Raw genomic sequence first — 17761 nt, 5'->3', positions numbered from 1 at the left:
GTAATTGGTGAAACCAGAACTAATTCTGTCCATTTATATTTTCTAGTTATTTTTTGCACCTTTAAAACAGATGATAGTTGTTTTTATTTTTATTTTTTTGAGTTAATGAGGAATATAGGGTCATATGGAGAAGGCAATGGCACCCCGCTCCAGTACTCTTGCCTGGAGAATCCCATGGACAGAGGAGCCTGGTGGGCTGCAGTCCATGGGGTCGCTAAGAGTCGGACACGATGGAGCGACTTCACTTTCACTTTTCACTTTCATGCACTGGAGAAGGAAATGGCAACCCACTCCAGTGTTCTTGCCTGGAGAATCCCATGGACAGAGGAGCCTGGTGGGCTGCCGTCTATGGGGTCGCACAGAGTCGGACACGACTGAAGCGACTTAGCAGCAGCAGCAGCAGCGGGTCATAGGTGTAAATTATACTAGACTTCAAAGTCTTTGAGGACTTGCCCCAGTAGTCCAATGGTTGGGAGTCTACCTGCCAACATAAAGGACGTGGGTTTGATCCCTGATCTGAGAAGATCCCACATACTGCAGAGCAACTAAGCCCATTAGCTACAACTACTGAGCTCTTGCCCCACAAGAGAAGCCACTGCAAGGAGAAGCCCGAGCACAATAAAGACCCAACACAGCCAAAAATAAGTTAAAAAAAACACACCAAAACTCTTTGAATTGAGCCTAATGTAATAGGCTGGACACGACATAACCTGCCTAATGGGGATAATGACAGAGGAGCAACGTTGGTATGAAGCTCAAAGTGCGATTCTCAAAGTGTGCTCCCAGGACCTGCAGCAGTCACCTGGGAACTTGTAAGAAATGCAAGCTCTCAGGCTCCACCCCAGACCTGCTGCCTCAGAAATTTAGAGGTGGGGCCCAGTCATCCATGTTTGAACAAACCTTCCAGGGAATTACAACGTTCCCCGGAATTAACAGATGTTTCACATCCCAGGTTTACCACTTAGAGGCTGTGTGATCTCGGACGAGTACCTCTCTAAATCGGTTTTCTCTCTGGGAAATGGGAATAAAAACAAACCTAACCTACAAGATAGTTGTGAAGAGGAAATGAGAAAATACACATAGTACAGTGCCTATCAGGGAAGCTTGGCAGGCTGCAGTCCATGGGGTCGCAAAGAGTCAGACAGGACTTAGCGACTAAACAACAACGGTGACTAATACACAGCAGCTACTCAATAAACCTTAGAAAGAGTTAATGCTATTATTAGCAACTCATGAGTGGCCGCTCTAATTAGGGTGAAATACTTCTGGGAGAAAAGGGAAAAGATTTTAGGAGATTGAAAAGCTTTTTGAGCACCACAAGATAGCAGGCATTTTGACCTCATCATGTCCCTTGGTGCTCCTGATAAATGGGTTGAAGTAGGTTGGAGTCTACTCTCTGCCCACTTCACAGACGTGGAGACTGAGGCTTGGTGAGGCTGAAGGACAGCTAAGAAACAGGAGAGCTGGGGCCTGACAATATTCAAGTACCTCACATGTCCCACCCCAACCCCTGCCCCAGACAGATGCAGGCAGATTGCCAGCTTCTGGTGCCAGGGGAGCCCTCCTCCTCCAAACCATCTGCCCTCCGGAGGAGGCTGACTGTTCTCCGCCCGGGCCCCCGCCTGGTGCAGGAGGAGGCTTGGACTTCCTGCAAGGGTCACAGCAGGATTGTTTCTTGGTGCTCTGCAAGTCAAGCCTTTCAACTCACTTCTGCTGCACAGGGGTTTCCTGGTTCTGTGCCCTGGACCATTTCTGCTGCTCCAGCCAACAACAGCATGATTCCGTTTTGGACCTCGAATCAGAATTAATAAAGGCATTAATTCATTAGACATTGCACCTGCTCTGTGCCATGCACTGGGGGTATAAAACAGACGCAGGCTCTGCTGCAAAGAACCTGAATATTCACGTGAAAGCACACAGAAGCAACAAATGCCATCCAGTGTGATCAAGGCAGTGATGAGAGTATATATAACCTTGCTCTGTGAGAGCCCAGAAGAGGTACCAGATCCAGCCTAAGAGTGGGAAGGGATACAGAAGGCTTCCCCGAGGAGGTGACCTCTGAGCTGTTGGGTAGGACTTCACCTTAGTGTTTCATCAATTTCTCATTTTGCGGATGGAGAAATGGGTCCAGAGAGAATTATTTAGCTCATTCATTCATTGAAGCAAGCAAACATTTCCCCAGTATCTACATCCCTGAGCCTGAGGATACAGAGGTGAATAAGGAAACAGCCCTGCTAGGTGGAAGGTGCAGAAAAGCCCTAAGCACCCAGGGGACCTCACCAGTTCTTGGCCCATGAGTACCTTTGTTTCTTTTTTATGTGTATGTGTATTTCATTTTCCTTTACTCTTTCTTTTTTAATGGAATTTTTTTTAATGTGGACCATTTTTTTTTAGTCTTTTTGAGTCTTTATTGAATTCGTTACAATATTGTTTCTGTTTTATGGTTTGGTTTTCTTGGCCACAAGGTATGTGACATCTTAGCTCCCCACCCAGGAATTGAACCTGCACCCCCTACATTGGAAGGCTAAGGCTTAACCACTGAACAGTCAGGGAAGTTCCCCTCCTTTACTTTTTTAAAGTCAGGATTACTACAGTATGGGCTTCCTTGGTGGCTGAGACAGTAAAGAATCCACCTGCAACACAGGAGACCCAGGTTCAATCCCTGGGTCAGGAAGATTCCCTGGAGAAGGGAATGGCTACCCACTCCAGTATTCTTGCCTGGAGAATTCCATGAACAGAGGAGCCTGGTGGGCTACAGTCCATGGGGTTGCAAAGAGTCAGACACGACTAAGCAACTAACACTGCATTGCAGTGTGCTTTACATAGAGTAAAATTCTCCCTTTTAAGTGTATATAGTCCCGCAAGTTTTGACCAATCTATACAGTCCTGTAACCATCATAATGGAGAACACCATTTACATCTCATGCTCAGCCCACTTCCTGAGCCCAAGATTTCCGCCTAATTCACTGTGGGATCTGGGGCAGGTCTTCCCCTGCCTGGACCTCAGTATCTTCATCTATAAAACAGGCACCATGGTGTCTCTCTCACCTGAGAGAAGTGAGGATGCTGAGCAGAATAAGCACTCAATAAGAAATCCCAACTCTTAGTTAGAGGTCCCTTTTTCGTTTTCCTTTTTCTCTGCTCTCTCTCTCTCTCTCTCTCTCTCTCTCTCTCTCTCTCACACACACACACACACACACATACACACACACACACATATATATACACACACACACAAAGACATTTTTGAAGCCTCCCGTTTCTCAGAGAGGTTTTATTTATAGGCCGCTCCTCATTGTGAATGTGAAAAGGAGAAAGCCCAGGCCCTCCGTGGACCTTTCATGTGTAAATCAGCCCGGGCCCAGAGCACGGGGGTCAACGGGAGGGGGATTTCACTCTTAATTACTCCTGGAGAAAGCGGGCAGGAGGGCGGCCGGGCGCAGGCTCCACCCACGTGGGAGGGAGGCCTCGCCCGGAGCCCCCGGCCGGCCGGGCCCAGCGCGGGGAGCCTGACTCGGCCCGGCCTAGGGCCGGCGGGGCTGGGGCCGCACCAGGCCGAGGCGCAGGTGCCTCCGGGGAGCTGGGCCCCAAGTGGGTTTCTTTGGGGGCAAGATGTTTGGACGTGGAAAGAGGGTACACAGTTTGGCACAGTGGTGTTAAAGGAGGGATGGTCTGCGAAAGGGCCATGGGGGTCTTAATTTAAAAAAAAAAAATTTTTAAGGTCTTTTATTCATTCTTTCTTTTCCGGTGTAAAAATAACCTGCTCCAGAAAAGAAGTATGGACTAGTCTCACCAGGCCCTGCAGATTGTTAACCTCTGGGAATGAACTTGGAGGTGAGGAGAGGAACGTTATTAACATTCTCTTCTAACACTTTCTTTCTTTCTTTTTTTCACTTTTCTTAAATTTTGACTTAGTGCAATGGCTACACTTTGCCTTTTGTAATTAAAAAAGAGGTGCTTTTCATATTTGTGATCCTGTTTTCTAATTAGAAAAGAAATTCATATTCAACGTAAAACACTGAAATAATCATAACCACCCATGTTCCCACCCAAAGAAAGTCACTTTTAATATTTAGGATATGGACTTTGATGATTTACTTCAAATTCTTTCCATTCTATTTTGATCTTTTTTTTTTTGCATACTTATATTGCATACTTTGCATACTACTTAACATATTGAGGTTTCTTCCATTTGTCTTGTCTCTTCATGTGTTTTATGTATTTATATAGTATATATTTAAATTTGTATAAATGTATGTATATAAACATACATGTATTTATATACTTCATTTAAAATATATTTAAATACATTATATAAATATAGTATGCATCTGTACATCATTTATCATATAAATATATTGTGTAATAAAATTATATATTTAAATATTATAAATATCTATATCTATATTTATGTTACTGGATGGCAATATCTTGAAATTTAAAATATACAAACCCTGGGCCCCAGCAATTCCATATCTAAAATTCTATTCCACAGGGAATTCCCTGGCAGACCAGTGGTTAGGATCTGTGCTTTCACTTTGAAGACCAAGGGTTCAGTCCCTGTTCAGGGAACTAAGATCCTGCAGGCCAAGCAGCATGGCCAAATAAATTAATAAGATAAAAATAAAATTCTATTCTACAGAGGTAATCACATGAATTTTAAAAAGATAAATAGTATAAATAAATATGTTCATTGCAGCAGTGTTTATAATATAAAAGCAAAATCTAGCAACACTCTTGATGTTCACCAGCAACCTTGATGTGATTAATTAAATAAACTCTGTCACATTACTGTGGAATGTTCTGTAGCCATTGTAACAGAATATCATACTTGCAAAAATACCTAAAAATCTATACTGCATTGAATAATGAAGCCAGTTCCAAAATTATATTGTATGAATCTCCATATAGAAACACATTTTCTCAATGGATAATCACATCTAAGTGTACATGCACAGAAAATTTCTAGAACACACATGAAAGTGGTAACAATTACTTTTGGGGAAAGAGACTAAACGATAAAGAGGGGTCCAAGAAGCTTTACTTTCACCTTATACCTTTGTGTACTGATTGAATTTTTCTTTTAATGTGAGCATATGTTATATTTATACTTTTAAAGTAGCTAACAAAAAATGTAGTTTAGCTATATATAACTCTAATACATGTTCATTTAAAAAAGTACAATATTTACTAAATAAACACAAAATTCATTAAAGAAATACAGTGTTGACTAAGGAAAATATAATCCTTTATGCCATCCAAAGGGCTTCCCTGGTGGCTCAGTGGTGAAGAATCTGCCTGCCAAGCAGGAGACTCAGGTTTGATGAGTGGGGAAGACCCCCTGGAGAAGGAAATGGCAACCCACTCCAGTATTCTCTCCTGGGAAATCTTTTGCATGGACAGAGGAGCCTTGCAGGCTATAGTCCATGGGGTTGCAAAGAGTCAGGCATGACTTAGTGACCTAGCCACCACTACCATCCAAAGATTCTACTGTTAACATTTTGGTTTGTTTCCTTCTAGTTTTACTTCTGAAGTTTTTTTAACTTTGTAAAATACACTAGTGGAAAAATATACACAAAAGATATATTTGTAGCAAAGTTAGGAAATAAATACCACTCAAACCCTACTATTCAGAAATAACCACTGTTTACATTTTAGTGTATAAACTTTGAATGTTTCTCTGCAGTGTTTTCTTTGGGGAGTTGATTTTTTTTTTAGACTCTATTCCTTCTATATATGTAAATTTGTGTTTTCCTTTAATTCATTAGTTTATTTTTATATGCTCTTTTATGTTATTATAAATGACTTGCAACTGCAGGGTTTTTGTTGTCTTTTTTTTTTGCTGAGTGGCATGCAAGATCTTATTTCCCCCGACCAAGAACCAAACCCATGCCCCCTGCAGTGGAAGTGGAGAGTCCCAACCACTGGACTGCCAGGGAATTCCCACAGGTCTAGTTTTCATAGTTACAAAATATTCTTCATTCAAATATTTTCCTATTAATGACTGCTAAATTATTTCCAAATTTTTTATTATAAACAACTCAGATGAACACTTTGTACTTACATCTTTTTGTGTGTGTGTCAAATAATGTCCTTGTATCTCAGCAGTGGAGCTATTGGGCTACAGGCAATATCCATTTCTCTGGCACTTAGAAAGCATTGTCCAGTGTTTCTCAAGCATTACCCTCCCTTACATCTCACCTACAGTCTCTAAAATGTCCTGCCCATTTCACTGTGTATCATGGGCACAGGCATTCTGGAGGAGGGTGGGTTCAGCAAGATTGGGTGGGAACACTTGAAATTTAAATATATATCTCTGCCTGTCTGTTGCCAGCTACCCTCTTTCTTTCTCTTCTCTAGGATTGCAGCAACCACCACAATTTACTAAGCATTTACTTTGTGCTTTGCATTGTAAATCCATTATCTCACTGACTTCTTCCAAGAATCCTATGAGGTGGGTTGTCTTCAGCTCAGTTCAGTTCAGTCGCTGAGTCATGTCTGACTCTTTGGGACCTCATGGGCTGCAGCACACCAGGATTCCCTGTCTGTCACCAACTCCCGGAGCTTACTCAGACTCTTGTCCATCTAGTTGGTGATGCCATCCAACCATCTCATCCTCTGTCTTCCCCTTCTCCTCATGCCTTCAATCTTTCCCAGCATCAGGGTCTTTTCAAATGAGTCAGTTCTTTCCATCAGGTGACCAAAGTATTGGAGTTTCAGCTTTAGCATCAGTCCTTCCAATGAATATTCAGGACTGATTTCCTTTAGGATGAACTGGTTGATCTCTTCTCAGTCCAAGGTACTCTCAAGAGTCTTCTCCAACAGCACAGTTCAAAAGTATCAATTCTAAAAAAAAAAGTATCAATTCTTCAGTGGGTGGTCTTACCATCCCCATTTTACAGATGAGGAAACTGAGATTTAGGGAGGTAAATGTCATTCCCAAGGTCACATAGCTGACAAGTGGTTCACCTAAGGTTTGAACCAGGCAATCTGATTTCCTTTGGCTGATCAAGCACTCATTTTACAGATAAGAAAAACTGAGGCAGAAAAGGGATGCAAATTGCCCAAAGTCAGAAAAAGAGTTTAAGTCCAAATTGCTGAACTTTTTCTGGCTATGCTCTGTTGTCTGGTCACAGGGTGCTAATCCAGGGAGTTAAGACTGCAGGAGTTCCAAAATTCTTTGCCTTCAAAAATCTGCCTGTGGGGCTTTTTGGTTCCAAGAAGATTCAGAGTCTCTCAGAACCACAACCCTAGCTGTGCGCCTCCCCTCCAGGGCTGGGTGCTGCCTGTCAGTCATAAAAAAAAAGGAAATAGCAGTTACGCACCCACATGCCCAGACAAAGAGGAAATCGGGCAGCCCCACTGCATGTTCAGCCATGGCCATTCCATGGTTGGGAGCATGAGGTATTAAGATAAACAGAAAAGAGGTGATAGAGGAGGAGAAGGAAAAATGCTTTAAAAATGAGTGCATTCTGCAGGAAGCCTGCAAAAACAGGCAGTAGAGAAGGAGATTGGTGCCTGGAAGAAGTAAATTCAAATTGGCTGGTCCCCACAGGTGAGTGAGGACCGAGTGCCCCCGCCTGAGCTCCCACTTCAAAGAACTGCAGTATGCCTAACCTAGAAGTTCCGGTCACTGTATTTTACTGATAAGGCCTCTGTGGTAGAGGGAGGCAGGTTCTCCGAAGCCACACAGATGGCACGCCTGGGTTCTGTCATTGCTTTTGAGTCCCTTCTGTTACAGTCCCATCATCTCTTGGTTGACGATCAGAGCTGCAGGAGGTGAAACTAGCTCTGTCTTCCTTGCTTAGGCCTGGGCCACACTCCCTGCTCACATGTAGACTCAGCTGCTCTAATGCGAAGACAACTAGTAGAATGGAAAATTCCAAAAAAGGTCAAGATAATAGATATTTATCCATCCATGTATTCATCTATCTGTCCACCCATCCATTCATCCGTTCATGCATTCATACATCCATTGATTTGTCCATCCATTCGCCAGTCGTTCTCTCCATCCACCCATCTATCCATGGGTATCCATCATCCATGCTAACACTAACCACTAGTTTACTAGTGGGCATGCTGGTTAAGATGGAGTGCTAGAATCAGACTCTCCAAGTTAGAATCCTGGCTCCACCATACATATAATCTGTGTGAAAGTGTCAGTCGCTCTGTCATGTCCCACTCTTTTTGCGACCCATGGACTGTAGCCTGCCAGGCTCCTCTGTTCGTGGAATTCTCCAGGCAAGAATACTGGAGTGGGTAGCCATTCCCTTCTTCAGGGGATCTTCCCAACCCAGGGATCAAACCTGAGTCTCCAGCATTGCAGCCAGATTCTTTACTGTCTGAGCCCCCAGGGAAGCCCATAATCAGTGTGACCTTAGACAAATTTCCTAGCCTCTTTGGTGTCTTACTTCTTTCATCCATAAAGTACAGATAACAGTATTATAGTCACCTCAGAAGGTTGTTGTAACTCTTAAATGAGTTAATCCATTTAAGGTACTCAGAACTAGTTCATATCTATTGGGCACATGCTCCTTAGTCTAATGCCACTTATTATTTTTTAAATAATTGTATTTATTTATTTATGGTTGTGCTGGGTCTACACTGCTGCTCAGGCTTTTCTCTAGTTGCAGCAAGTGGGCAATACTCTCTAGTTGCGGTGTGCAGACTTCTCACTGCGGTGGCTTTTCTTGTCGAAGAGCGCTGGGCTCTAGGGCATGAGGGCTTCAGGAGTTGCAGCTCCCAGGTGCTAGAGCTCAGGATCAACAGTTGTGGCTCATGGGCTTAGTTATCCTGTGGCGTGTGGGATCTTCCTAGACCAGAGATTGAACCCGGGTCTCCTGTGTTGCAAGGTGGATTCTTCACCACTGAACCACCAGGGAAGCCCAATGCCACTTATTATTATTCAATAATGTTCTATATTGGGCTCTGAGGTTTGAATAAGGTGCCATGGATAACAAAGGCAAAAGCAAACACCTTGGTCAAGTCAGGGAAAGTTGAGTTGCACGGTCTTAGCTCCCCTGGCCAGGGATCGAACCCATGCCCCCTGCAACGGGGGCAGGGGGTCTTAACCACTGGAATGACAGGGAAGTTCCAGAGGTTTCCACTCCTTGATCCATTGTATTCAGGGTCCTTGTATTCACTGTATTGGAGTCCAGAGATGAGAGGAAGGGAGAAGGCCCCCCCACCTGGCTGAGATCTGGGGCCTGTGTAGCACATACCGTGGGCCACTGCCCTGGTCCCCTAGGCGTGCATTTCCCAGGTGCTGGTGGCTGACTGGTCATGGCTGAGTCCTCTTGTGGCTTCCTCACAGTTGAAGGGAGCAGATGCACCAAGGTCATGCCCCTTTCTCAGGGTAACTTATGTGCTTGGGCTGGTTCAATGCAGCTATAAACGCTCGGCCCCCTCATGTCAAATCAGGACCATTCTGACGGACCATCTTAGCTTCAGAACTCCCCAGGCAGTTGGCTGGGGGCCCCAGCGAGACTCATTACAGCCCAACTCCTTCCTTCCCTTTCTACAGGATTCAGCCCCGGGAGCAGTTCCTAATAAAGTTCTGCGTGCTGAGCTCTCTGTCTCTGCCTCTGCCTCTGTTGGATAAAGGATGCAATGTCGCTTGTGTGTGTACTATGTGCTTCATACAAAATGTCTGATAACACCCTCAGGGAGTAGATACTCTCATGGCTCCCATTTGCAGATGGGAAAGTCAAGGCTCCGATCGCCAAGAGGATTTGCCCAGAACCCCACAACTGGTGTTGGATTCGAACTCAGCAGTCAAGAGCCAGAGTCTGTGTGCTTACCTATTACACTACACTGCTTACTGGGGTCTGACCAAACCCAGGAATTCAGTGCAGGGTGGGGTGGGTGGAGGTGTAAATGTGGGGGGAGGATGCACGTACTTGTGCATGATCACGTGTACCCGTGTGTTCACTATGAGTGTGATGGCATGAGTGCGTGCCCATGTAACATGTGCCTATGTTAACATGTGCTCTGGGAGTTTCCCTGGTGGTCCAGTGGTTAAGACTCCATGCTTCCAGAGCAAGAGGCCTGGGTTCGATTCCTGGCCAGGAAACTAGACACCCACGTACCATGACTAAGACCTGGTACAGTCAAATACATAAATAATAAAAACAAATATTAAAAAAAAAATGTGCTCTGCTGACATGAGTGTACCTGGGCAAGGCATGTGGGGGTGCATGTGCACCCAGGGTCCCCCACTCAGGCTCCCACGGGATCTGTCTCCCTGCTCTCTCCCCCTTCCCCTTGGTATACAGAAAGAGTAACTGTGTGTATAAGACATTGCTGTTGTTCAGTTACCCAGTCGTGTCTCATTGTGACCCCATGGACTATAGCACACCAGGCTTCCCTGTCCTTCACTATCTCCCAGAGCTTGCTCAAACTCATGTCCATTGTGCCAATGATACCATCCAACCATCTCATCCTCTGTCGCTCCCTTCTCCTCCTGCCCTCAATCTTCCCCAGCATCAGGGTCTTTTCCGACGAGTAGGCTCAAAGTGTTGGAGCTTCAGCATCAGTCTTCCCAACAAATATTCAGGGGTGAGGGGCAGGATTTGGATTCCGAACTCAAAATATGTCCTTATTCCCACCATGCCTTCCAAGAGTAGTGGAGTCTGGACTTTGGAAACATCAAGTTCTCTGTGGAGTAGACTTGGAGATCAGGGCAGGGAAGTCAGAATGATGTGGTTTGCTCCAGAGGCAGCAGTCCCAGCCTCTGACCTTGCCTGGCTTCCAGCCGGGGTAGCTGGTATCTGCTACTTCAGTGGGAGCCACGTACTTCTCGATGAGAGAAGGCTGTGGAGTGAAACTGTTGGGTTCAAATTCCAGCTTAGCCTCTGAACTGTGTGACTCCAGCAGCTTACTTACCCTCTCTGATCCTCCATTTCCACTCTGTGAAATGGGTGCCTAATAATAGTAGCTTCAGGACTTCCCTGGTGGTCCAGTGGCTCAGACTTTGCTCTGCCAAAGTAGGGGGCCCAGTTTCAACACCTGGTTGGGGACCTAGAGCACACATGCTGCAGCTAAGAGTTCACATGCTGCAACTGAAAATCCCTCATGCCACAACAAGGACCTCTCAGTGGTAAGAAACCCGCCTGCCAGTGCAGGAGACATAAGAGACGTGGGTTCAACCCCTGGATGGGGAAGATCCCCTGGAGGAGGGCATGGCAACCTACTCCAGTATTCTTGCCTGGAGAAACCCATGGACAGAGGAGCCTGGCAGGCTACAGTCCATAGGGTAGGACACAACTGAACAACTTAGCACACACACACACCACAACAAAGATAGAAGATCCCAAGTATTGCAATTAAGACTCAGTGCAGCCAAATAAATAAATTAAAATTAGTATTTTAAAAAATAGCTTCTTCATAGGGTTTGTTGTAAGGCTGAATACCACTTGAAATAATGCTGAGCCATAGTATTTACTCAATAAACGCTAGTTTTGTTATTGTTTTCAACCCATACCAGACAAGTAAAGGCCATTGGAAAGTGCTTTTCCAGGGGAAAGTGATTTTGTCTGGCAGCTGTTGTGTCCAACTTGGTGAAGCAGGTACTATCATGCCCATTTTATAGATGAGGAAACTAAAGTCAGCAAAATGAAGCAACTTGCCCCAGGTCATATAGCAAATGAGCAAAAAAATAAATAAACACCAGATTTCAGAAGTTTTTCTCACTTCAATTCCAGGGGTCTTCTTATCACATCACAAACTGCCTCCTTGTTTGGCCTCGAAGCTTCTGGGTTGTGACAACTTGTCCTGTAAAGTGTGTTTAACACAGATATTTTGCTGCCTACATGTTTTTCTCTCATGTTGCCTCCTCACGAGAGAATGCGCAGGGATTCGCAGGTGGTCAGACTTTATAGGGAAAAAATAGACATTTTTCTTTGTGCAGAAAGAAATACAAGTGAGACAGTTGAGACAGTCAAGGGGAGCTCTTAGAGGAAAATGGGAGGCTCAAAAGGCAATTAATGCTGCTGCCTGAAACTGTAAACAGAGTTACCGGCTCTGACACCACCAGCACACAGACAAAAGGCAGACAGAAACAGCGCACCGCAAGGAAGCTGGGATAGACTACGCCCAGGGTGGAAATTAAATGTTTTCCTGAAAGCAGAAAGGAAAACCATGGTTAAAGCCAAGCCATGACTCTAAGTCTGTGACTCCATGACAGGATAAGTTTAGGGAGCTAAAGGCCCATAATTTGTACGTAGGTGTTGTGAATCTTAAAGTCTTACTCGGCATTACCTCTTGACCTAAGTTTGTAAAACAAAAGTAATAATTAGAAGTGAGTCTTCAATGTACTTTGTCATTTTAACTAAGGATATATATGCACAAATGTATGTGTGTGCATATGTATGTGTATGTGTGTGTGTGTGTGTGTGTGTATTGTTGTTGTTGTTTAGTTGCTAAGTCTTGTCCGACTCCTTGCAAACTCATGGTCCCCAGGCTTCCCTGTCCATGGGACTTCCCAGGCAAGAATACTGAAGTAGCTTGCCATTTCCTGATCCAGGATCAAACCTGAGTCTCTTGCACTGGCGGGAGAATTCTTTACCACTGAGCCACCATATAGATGTGTATAATATATAAATATAAGTATACGTATACATATATATATATATATATATATAGAGAGAGAGAGAGCCTTCCCAGGTGGCACTAGTGGTAAAGAACCTGCCTGCAAGAGACATAAGAGATGTGGGTTCTATCCCTGGGTGGGGAAGATCTCCTGGAGGAGGGCATGGCAACCTACTCCAGTATTCTTGCCTGGAGAAACCCATGGACAGAGGAGCCTGGCAGGCTACAGTCCATAGCGTCTCAAAGAATCAGACATGACTGAAGCAACTTAGCACATATATATGTGTACATATATATATATATATATGTACATGTATCTATACATATACATATACATACAGAGAGAGAGAGAGGACATAATTGGTATATTTAGTCAGAATGCTTGGTTGTAAGCAACAGAAACTCAAACCGATGCAAACAAAAAAAGTAATAATTAATAATAATTATTATTTTGTGGCTCACAACTGGATCCAGGCATCCAAAGATTTCAATTTTCTTGCCATGTCTTGGCTCTGGTTTCTTCAGTGGCTTGTTCTCTGGCAGATACACTCATCTCCAGGGTGACAAGATGGCCCTCAGAAGCCCTATGCTTGCTTTCTCCTCCTAGTGGAAAGGAAAGTGCCTCTTCTCAGCAAAAATCTCAGGGCTGTCTCTTATTGGCTCTCACTGGGTCACGGGTCCATCTTCCAACCATCCTATGCCCAGACTGGATCACAGGGGTGCAGTAAACCCCATCCAAGGTACACAGAGTAATATTGGCAGAGGGAGAGTTCCCCAGGGAAACTGGGATGCTATTCCCTGAAGAAGACATGTGTTTATCTGGTAGTTCCCACTCCTCTGTTAACCAAGCTTAAGGAGAGGCTGTTATTAAGAATAATAATAATAAATAATTCTTACTGAATGCGCGTTTAAGGCACTGGGCCAAGTTGGTACAGATAGTAAGGAGTGGAACTAGGCGGTCCGTTCCCAAATCCTGTGATTTTAGCTCCTCTGGGAACTACGTTTAGAGCTGGTCTGTCTCAGAATTGCCAACTCCATGCCACAGAGGAAGCCCTGAGCCTTCTAAAGGGTTACCTTGCAAAGGCTAACCAGTGTGAGATGGCAGATAGCATCCTGAGGCTCATTTATGATTCTCAAAGGATTTCTCCTGGAGCAGAGCCATGGATCTGGTGCCTTGGATACTGAGAGGTTTGACAACAGGGAAGTCAGATCCAAGGATCACTGTGGGTTTAAGAGACAGGATCTCTGCAGCTATACGTTCCCACCCACCCTCCAGGAGTGGTGGAAAAGAGAGTGCCACAGAGGGATGTGCTAGGTTTGAGCCCATTCTGCCACTAATCAATTGTATGTGTCCTCAAATAAACTCCCTTAGTCTCCCCTCAGTTTCTGCATCCATAAAATGGGCATAATAACACATTCCTTAGAAAGGTGTGAAAATTGCATTGTCTGCAAAACAATGCCTTCTTGTCACCTAGCTGGAGCTAGTTTTCTCACATTATCTCCCTTCTCAACACCCCCAGAGATTTAGCAAGGGTGGCAAAGGAGAAAAAGGGAACCACCTCTGCCTTTTCTTTCTAGCCTGCTCCCCACAGCCCCTGCCCCCTGGCCCTCTATTCAGGATCGTTCTTGGGTTGGAATCCCAGCTCAGTGGTCCATTTCTTAGCATTGTGTCCTTGGGTAAGTCCTTGTCTCCCTGCTCAGCTGGAGGACACACCTCCCTAACGGGATCTGATGAATGAGCCTGGCATATAGGTTGTTTAGTCTCTGGGTCTGAACCAGAGAAAGGGGTAGAGCTGGTGGGTTAGAGCTTCGGGCAGGGTCTGAGATGACTGGTCAGCAGACGAGCCCTTTCAACACTACTTCCCATCTCCTGAATAATTCATGACAAGCAAAATGGCTGGCCCAGACTCGGCCCTCCTCCTCCCGGCTGGGGAAGGGAGAAAAGTTTCTAATTACAGGTCAGCAGCCCGACTCCCTGGGGCCCCTGGGTGCTGCACACAGGGGGTATTTATGGGAAGAGACGAGAGGGTGGGGAGGGCTCAGACCCAGCCCCTTTCCTGAAGGAACTCAACTCCTTTTGAAATTGTAGCCTGGACTTGCCAAGGCCCAGGGAGTGACTGGGGAAAGAAATTTAGAATCAACAGGAAGAGAAAACCTTGCCGAGGGTTCAGAAAGGAGAAGGCAGGTCAGGGAGGGGCGCTCAGGAAGCCTTGGCAGGGGGAACACGCAGGCTGGGGAGGGAAGAGACTTGTCCATCACAGACAGCGTGGCCACGCCAGGCTTGTCCTGACTCCAAATTGCAGCCTCTCAGCCAACTCACCTGTAAAACTGGAAGAAACACTGAACTGACCTTACAATGTGGTTGGGGAATTAGACAAATTATTATACATGAAGGGCTCAGAATATTCCCTGGCACATAAATTCAAAAAATATATTAGTGGTAGTAAAGTTGTTCTTTCTTACATTATGTTGCCCCCACGTGTGCGCATGTGCTAAGTTGCTTCACTCATGTCCGACTCTTTGTGACCCAATGGACCGTAGCCCACCAGGCTTCTCTGTCCATGGGATTTCCCAGGCAAGAATACTACCGTTTCGTTGGTAAAGATGAGGGTGACAACATGGTTCAGGGAGATGGTGGGAGGCGAGAAAAGTATTTGTGAGGCAGTTTTGTATAGTGATTAACAGAAAAATCTCAGCTTTCACTGCCGTGGCCTAGGTTGAATCTCTGGTCGGAGAACTGAGATCCCACAGGCCATGTGGCACAGCCCAAAATGAAAGAAAAAGAAAGAAAGAGTGAAGATCCCATATATTTCACAGCAATTATAACAGTAATAGTAAATGATAAGAACCCCAAGACTAGACTGACTGAATTCAATCTCACCTCTGCCTCTTACTAGCTGTGTGATCTTAGGCAAGTTGCTATACCTCTCTGAACCTCTGGATTCACCATGTCTAGTAAGGTCCCTGTCCTCATGGAGCTTGCAGTCAAGCAGAAAGTTTACGCTAATCAAGAGCATTTATTGAATGCCTACTGTGTGCAGGTCCCATGCCTATCGTGTCATGGAACTTGCCATCTATCAGAAATGCTATACAAATCTAGAACACTTATTATGTGCCTACTATGTGTAGGTCCTGGACACTGCAGACAGTCCTTAAACATGCCTTCCCAGCATCCCCTCCCATCTTACAGATGAAGAGACTGAAGCTCAAAGAGGTCAGGAGAGAGGAGATTTGAAACTAAGGGATCATTCAACAGCATGGTTGAATCTCCAAACTAGCATTTGAGCGAAAAAAGCCAGACACAAAAGAGTACACATTGTGTGATTTCATTTATATGAAATTCTAGAAAATGCAAACTAACCTATAGTGACAGAAAGCAGATCAGTGGTTGCCTAGGAACCAGGGGTTGGGGGGGGAGGGTAGGCATTGACTGCGAAAGGGCACAGGGGAACTTTTGGGGATATGGAAATGTTTTACGTCTGACAGAGATGCTAGTTACATGGGTGTATGCATTTGCCAATGCTCACTGAACTGGACACTTAAGATGGGTGCATTTTATTGCCTGTAAATTGTATCTCAATAAAGTTGTTTTTTTTTAAAGGGGAAAAAATTGTTCACTAGACTCCCAAGTTCTGCAACCCTTCTTATATTCTTTGAGTGTCTGATTTCAAGCCCATTTGTGGGCAGAAACTGGATCAGATTCATCTTTAGGTTTTTCTCCCCCTTCCGACCCCTGGGGTCTAGCAAAATATTCTCAAACTCAATAGTGCAGATCAACAAACATACTTTGGTAATTCCCTGGTGGTCCAGTGGTTAGAACTCGGTGCTTCCATTGCAGGAGGCATGGGTTCGATCCCTGCTTGGGAAACTATGATCCGGCAAGCTGCACAGTACAGCCAGACAAAACACACACACACACACACACACACACACACACACACAAATAAATATACCTCGGGCATCTTTATTTGTGCTGGGTGCTGAGGTCACAGACCTATCCATCTAGTCGGGAAAACAGAAGAAAATAAACAAATAGACACAAGACAGTGCGGTCAGCGTTCTGATGGGGTAAGTGCGACATCAAGGGTGTGCCAGCTGGGTCACAGTAACGAATCCTGTATAGAACCTGGAGCCTGCACTGTGGGGAGGATGTCCTGACTCTGGAATCTACTCCCTGGGTTCAAATCCTCACTCTGCTCCTTGCTAGGTGTGTGACCTTGGGTGACTGACCACCTTAACACACCAAGCTTCAGTTCCCACCTCCCGGAAGTGATCAAAGCTGCTTCAACCTAGAGGGCGGTTGTAAGGATGAAACAAGAGGGTAACCTTGCATGCTTAGCCCAGCAAGCATAATAAGAGTTTGTGAGTGCGTGCTAAGTCACTTCAGTCATGTCCAACTCTGCGATCCCGTGGACTGTAGCCTGCCGGTTCCTCTGTCCATGAGGACTCTCCAGGCAAGAATACCGGAGTGGGTTGCCATGCCCTCCTCTAGGGAATCTTCCTGACCCAGGGATCAAACCCAAGTCTCTGATGTCTCCTGCACTGGCAGGCGGGTTCTTTACCACTAGCTCCACCTAGGAAGCCACAGAAAGTGTTCAATAATTGCTAACTGTTCCTACCATGATGGAAGGTGGCACACTCAGAGAGAGGGGGACTCCCTGCCCAACCCGGGGGTGGGGGGTGGGAGAGGGGTCAGGGGTGCTTTCTCAGAGAGGTGAGACTTGGAGGAGGAGTTAGCCTGTGTAAGTGGCCATGGGGACAGGAGAGTGGGAACAGCTTGGAGCAAATGCTCAATAAATATTTGTTCAATTAAAAAAAAAAAAAAAAAGACTGCAAGGCCTGCCTGTAACCAGGGGGACAGAGAAAGCCTTCCAGGGCAGACTGGGGGGTCCTCGGAAGGCCGGATCTGGGTGGCAGGCTCCACTGGCAGGCTCTAGACCTTTCTGGACTGCAGGGTCTTCCTTGGCCTGGTCTGGCCCCACCCCGTGCCCCTGAAGGGAGCTGGACTCCCCCAGACTTGAATCCTGAGCCCACAGGAGGGGGAACCGTGGGGCGGGCTGGCAGGGCGGGGGTCCCCCGGGCCGTCTCCCCCTACTGAGAATGGGCCGAGTCCCCGCGAGGCGCCTCCCCGTGCCCGCGCTGTCCGAGCCACAAAGGGCCAGGATCAATGGAA

At 45.6% G+C, this 17761-nt stretch overlaps 1 non-coding gene across 1 annotated transcript; it reads left to right on the top strand.

The window, feature by feature from the left end:
* Nucleotides 1–9999: 9999 nt before the first annotated feature.
* On the top strand, nt 10000–10072 carry TRNAW-CCA (transfer RNA tryptophan (anticodon CCA)). The gene has a single exon. It is a non-coding gene; the product is annotated as a tRNA-Trp (tRNA).
* The last annotated feature ends 7689 nt before the right edge of the window (nt 10073–17761 follow it).

This window comes from Odocoileus virginianus, chromosome 12, assembly GCF_023699985.2.
Source record: "Odocoileus virginianus isolate 20LAN1187 ecotype Illinois chromosome 12, Ovbor_1.2, whole genome shotgun sequence".
Lineage (NCBI taxonomy): Eukaryota > Metazoa > Chordata > Mammalia > Artiodactyla > Cervidae > Odocoileus > Odocoileus virginianus.
Note: the sequence above shows the minus strand (reverse complement) of the source record. Positions and strands in the feature narration are given on the sequence as shown.